Source organism: Fukomys damarensis, unplaced genomic scaffold (genome assembly GCF_012274545.1).
Source record: "Fukomys damarensis isolate Sample0158 unplaced genomic scaffold, DMR_v1.0_HiC HiC_scaffold_3, whole genome shotgun sequence".
Classification (NCBI taxonomy): domain Eukaryota; kingdom Metazoa; phylum Chordata; class Mammalia; order Rodentia; family Bathyergidae; genus Fukomys; species Fukomys damarensis.
This window is the reverse complement of record NW_022900915.1, coordinates 34,490,303-34,496,302: the sequence shown is the minus strand read 5'-3', so window position 1 is coordinate 34,496,302 and position 6,000 is coordinate 34,490,303. Positions and strand designations below refer to the sequence as shown.

Genomic DNA, 6,000 nt, shown 5'->3' with positions numbered 1-6,000 from the left:
TTTTTTTTTTTTTTTTTTTTGGTACTGGGGATCGAACTCTGGACTTTGTGCTTACAAGGCAGGCGGCAGAACCACTGAGCCAAATCCCCAGCCCTAAATATGAGTTTCTAACATAGGAAATGAGTTCTTTTTTCAAATCTGAGGACTGTGATAATGGTGGTGGTGGTGACAGTTTGTGTCTGTCAGATGTGCTGATAGTGCTAGAAGTGGATTAGCTGATTTAATCTTCACAGCCACCTAATGAGGTACACATACCGTCATTCTCATTTTATGGAGCAAGAAAATGAAGTTAAGGGAGAGGAGGTCACACCTCCAGTAAAAGGAAGAGGAGGAATTTGACCGGAAGCAATGTGACTTGACTTTACTACCCCTCAAAATATAGTACACAAAAACAACTTACCAAGTATACAAGTAAAATAACACGTGAGCACCTAGAATTGTAATACCGGAGCCCCTTTCCAGTCTATACAGCTCCTTCACAGATATCACCATTTGAGTTTCAGAGTAACTCTGCAGAGTGATATTATCATTTCTATTTTACAGATGAAGAAGCTAAGAAAAAGTTAACTGATCCATCCAAATTCACTTGAACAGAAAAGTAACACAGTGAAGGTAGCAATCTAGGTCTTCTAATGAAATACTGTTTTTCTGACTGAATAAGTCTTAACATACAGACCTCTCCTAAGATAAAATACTATTCACTCAACAAGTAGAATGAAGAATTTCCAATAAGCTCAATACAACAAATAACAAATCAAAGTCTTCCTTAATTTAACATTAAAAGAAAAAAAGTAATAGTGAAATAACTTGGCAAAAATAAACTGGACATATCACATGTAAGGTTATTCCAAAGTGGGATTCACCTAACTCCCAGTCTTCTGTTGTCACTGTAAATGTCCAAAAGCCAAAACTTTTGGACATAAAACATGGATTTTGAAATAGGCCCCCTATAGGTGTTAGATAGCTGGCAACATTAGGAAGCAAAATCTTTTCTGAAAGACTAAACAGAACATGTGCAGAGCAGAAAGTATGTTAAGGAAAGTTAACTCATAGCTTCCTAGAGCAGGAGACTTTAGAAAGACAACCTGTAATTGAGAGACTCATTAGAGACAAATTAAAGGATGAAGGTCTTATGCTCTCATTTGTGATAGACACTCTCTCTTTGGGCTTATCTGTGGCATACTTATTATGGAAGAGTAAGTCAAAAAGTGTAAGAGAAAGGGAAAAATAAGTGATACAAGACAGATATATTAAGAAAAATTTTAATATTTGTTATTTGAAATGAACTCAAAAGGAAAGAGCATTAAAATGAAAACAGAATTCCTAAGAGAATTTCCTTCTACGATACATTAGAGAAAATGTAGAGCCGTAGATTTAGCTCAGTGGCGCTGCACCTGCCTTGCAAGCGCAAAGTTCTAAATTTGATCCCTGGTACCAAAAACAAAGAAAATGTAAACAATCATCACACAACATGACAATGTGAAGTTTTTGGCTCTGTTCATTGTTCGTTCATATTTTTTATCATATGTGCATTAGTCCTGTAGCATGGGTTTCCTCTTAGTGTATTTGCACACACACGGAGCATATCTGGATTGTTTCCCCCTTGCCACCCTCCCCTCTTTTCCCCCTCCCTTGACCCACTTCCTCTTCTCCAACACTCTCCCTTCTACTTTCAATAATTTGAACTTTTAAAGCAACATTAATATATAACAGAATCAACCTGATAGAAAATAAGGAATAGAGACAGGAAAAAAATAAAGCAACTTACTTATAGGCAGGCGAGCATCACAGAATCCCAAGGAGACCTCTGTAGATTCACCCATGACGAGATTTTCTGGCAACCCTACCATGTACAATCAAAACAAGAGGATCACTTGGCGCCTAGAATATGCATCATGACCACAAATGCACTCGGGACATCAATTAACTTAATAAATTTCTATGTGGGCATTTATACTGAATGTTTTAAAATCATCACTGGTATCATTTCAAAATTTCTATATTGCTGTTGTCACTGGTTTCAAAAATAGGCAAAAGGGATGTTTGGAAACATATGGGTGAAAGTGCCTTGGAAAAGAAAATGAAAAAATCAATTTTGGATGTGCTTTTATGAACAGGGAGGAAAATGCCTCGTGTTGTTACCAGCTTACTAAAAATAAATAAATGAAGAGATCTTTCAGAAAAGTACTGAGACCTACTCTCCATACAGGCATTTCTAGATTCTACCTTTCCTTTCTTTGTATTTCAAAAGTGTACCTCATTGTTCAGATATACTTGCAAAGCCCGTCACTCTTTGCAACTTTAGTGTTCTACCAAATGGGCTCAAGGGCCTGCTCTCACAAAATCCTATCTGTTTGCCACATCTCTTTGCTTTTCTGATATTCCAGCACTAAAATTTGCAGTGAATGGATCTGTGTTCCCTCTGTAATGTAAATTGATAGAAGTCTCAAGATGACTTTGGGCTCTTAACTCAAACACGACCTTTTATGGTTTTAGCACAGTTGTGCTAAAATCTGACACAAGAACTTATTCTATCTGTAAACGTACAGGCTGAGAAAATGAAAAATGTACCTTTCTAAAGAATTTAGAAACAAAAAAAAAAAATAGAAATGTTTTTGCCCACTGGAAAATGCGGTAAAACTACTGTGGTACAACTGGAATAGAGAGACGCTGGGGAAATTATTCTGCTTTCAGGTATCTACTACACAGTGGAGTACTACTCTGCTAGAAAGAAGGATAAATTGAGTCATTCATAGGAAAATGGAGGCACCTTGAGACCATAATGGTAAGTGAAATAAATCAAATACACTTGAATATGGCATGGTTTATCTTATACGAGAAACCAAAATATAAATAAAAAGCAAAATAAACAGTGATAGGGAACAGATGGACCTTTTGCAAAAGGGAAGGAGACCAAGAGATGGGGGAGTGGGAGGAAAGGGAGGGGAAGGGGCCGGAAAAGGAATGAAGTTGTGTTAATGTCCGTGTGCCGAATCCCCACAGTAGGCGTCATCGTTGTGTACACCAAAATGTACTAATCAAACTTTTCAAAGCAGTTTTTGAAAATGAGAGATGCTGGGGAAAGGCCTGGTGTTATGGCCCGTGTCTAGACGTCCCCCCAAAGCTTCAGGCGATCTTTTTCGAAGGCAGCTGAATCTGTGCGATGCTGGGATTAAGGGTGTGTGGTTACTAAACTATTCCATGTGAGTGAGTGGTTTGGCACTGCCCTAATCCCGGTAGTCTGAGTAAGATTAAAGGAGCAGAAAGACCAGATGAAGGTCTCTTGTTGCTTTTTGCTGTCTTTCACTGCCATGAACTGTTCCTTGTTGTTGCCTTTGCTGCCTTGTGTGTGCCATGTTGTTCTCCCTGCGAAGCCTGTTTGTCATCCCTGCCTTGGAGCCTGCTGGCTAGGGACTGAAACCTCCACAAACTGTGAGCTAAATAAGCCTCTTACCCCTTTAACTTTGTTTGGTTGTCTGATATTTTGTCTCAGCAAGAGAAAAGTAACACACCTAGGAACACCTGCCTCAGAAGACAGTCCCTCTATTTTGGTGGAATTGTACATGAGTACTTGCGGTTTCAGGGTTCATCGAGATGATGGTTTCACAGTTTAACAATTCCAAAACAAATGCTTCAAAACACGTTCTAACATCAGCTCTCACCTCGGTTCTCCTGCCTGGGGGTCCCCAGGCCCCCAAGGCATCCACCAGCATCCCACCTTCCACCTCCCAGATCTGTGCTATCCTTGTACCTCCGTTAATTCTGAATGAAGAATCAACACCTAAATAAATGTCCAGATGCAAACTCAGTCGCTCTTACCCTCTGGCAGCTCACCACGCTGAGAGTGGGGTGGGGGTGTCTACGGATGCTGATCGTGGTTTTCTGTTTTCCTGAGTCTTAGTCTTTCCAGGCGATAAACACAGCTACCAAAAAAAGTATCTGAGGCGTCCTCGCTTCTTCTGTACCTCCGTCAGATTTAATGAGTTCTCATTACCTTTTTCCTCCCGAGAACAGCATGTCAAGTAATGCTTTCAATCTCCCTCAACGGAGACCATGGCCCTAATCTTTTCTTCTTCAGTACTCGTTTGCAGGGCATAAAGACAAAAGCACCATGGGCAAAAATCTGCATAAATAAAAGACAATAGAAAAAGACCTGTTAAGACTTCAGATGTTAGAGATATCAGATATAGATTATAAAACTGTGCTTACTATGTATGTTTAGATATATAGTAATTTGAAAATATTTGCATGGATAGAAAACTATGAACAGTGAAAACACACTTTGAAAAATAGTCAAATGGATTTCTATTAGTAAAAAACACAAGCACTAAATTTTAAACTTGATGTATTGCTCTAGCAGAAGATCAGACACAAAAAGAAAGAACTAAAGCATAAATCAGAAGAAACTATTCAGAAAACAATCACGGAAGGTTGAGCAAAATCTAATATATGTTTACTCTCCATTCCAGCAGAAGAGAAAAAAAAATAATATTTTCAGAAGCAAGGCCTGAGTTCTTCGATGACAATCTATAAGCTTTTTTTAACATCTCTGAAATCAAGATGAATCTCAGAACTGGTGGTTTCTCACAATTACTGTTGGCCAGGCAGCAGTCAAATTGCATTTGTGCTGTTCGTGTTGTCCACATTTCAACTGGGTTACATGTATGGGCAGTAATGAATCAGTTGAGTTTATTGTTTAAAATATCTTTTAAAACTATTTATTAACATCAAGAATTAATGTGCTCATCCATTTTATAACTATAATGGGACACCACTGACCAGGTAACTTATAAAGAAAAGAAATTTATGTTTTGCAGCTGTATAGGCTGGAAAATCCAAGGTCAAGAGTCCCGCATCTGGTAAGAGCCTTCTTGCTATGTAACTCCAAGGCAGTAGGGGGAAAGGGAAGACAGCAAGAGCAAAAGACAGGGCAGACTTGCCTGGGTAAAAGGCCCAGTCTCTCAATAATCTATCCCCAATGTAATCTTAATCCATTCATGGCTGCAGAACCCTTGTGACTTCATCACGTTTTAAGGGTTCCACTCTCAGCACTGCTGCCTTGGGGATTAAGTTTCCAATTCATGAACTTTAGGGGACACATTCAAACCACAGTAGTTATTGTGATGTGTACTATACTCCAGGAAAATTTGTTAAAAGTAGTACACAGCCTGACATTAGTGAAGGAATAAAAAATAATTGCAATGGCCACAGTTGAGTGATCATTAGATTCTTGCCAAGCAAACACCTAATTTCTTACAGGACCTAAGAAAGAAAAGAGATTATGCTATTCTGTCTTTTTTTCTTTATTCCCTGCACCAGGGATCAAACTCAGGACCTTGCACTTGTGAGGTAGGCATGGTTCCACTGAGCTAAATCGCCGGATATGCTATTCTTTCTTATAGAGATGCATATAAAAGATTATGTATCAAGCAATGCAACTGAGGAATTATTTACCAAATTCATGAGAAATTCGTATGTTATATAGTGCTATTACTGGATTAGGGGTGTCTATAGAATGGTAGCTGAAATCCCTGGGTTCAATCCCAGCAACCACACACACACACACAATACACACACACACGCACACACAAACAATAGTAATACCCATAATAATATTATCAAGAAATTTAGTGTTACATAAATTTTGCAGACTGTGTATCTTAGAATTGATATTTTACATTCAATGAAAAATGATATTTGAAGAAAAAATTCCCAGAACTGATGAAAGACACTCATTCACATATTCAAGAAGCATCAAATTTCCAAGCAGTATAAATAAAAGGAAATCTATACCCAAAGACATAATTGTACACCTGTTTAAAATTGAAATCAAGGAAAAAAGTCTTTAAAAGCCACCATAGGGGTGTAATAAAGACAGATACCTTCAAAAGAAGGTCAGGTATCAAGTTAATGGAAAAAAAGTTGATATTATTATGAAGGGTGCTTTCCCTGATTGGTTCATTGATTCTACCAAAACCTCAACAGACTTTTGGCAGAATT

The 6,000-nt window shown here is 38.2% G+C and overlaps 1 long non-coding RNA gene across 9 annotated transcripts in view; it reads right to left on the bottom strand.

Moving 5' to 3' along the window:
* LOC104871329 overlaps positions 1-6,000 on the bottom strand; it is a 114,124-nt gene that overhangs the window by 85,028 nt on the left and 23,096 nt on the right. For all 9 annotated transcript variants that reach the window (XR_002025789.2, XR_004518617.1, XR_004518622.1 and 6 more), the window contains exons 2-3: positions 3,820-4,123; positions 1,769-1,843 (exon numbers count right to left, since the gene is read on the bottom strand). This is a non-coding gene — a long non-coding RNA (uncharacterized LOC104871329). The remainder of the gene's footprint in view (positions 1-1,768; positions 1,844-3,819; positions 4,124-6,000) is intronic.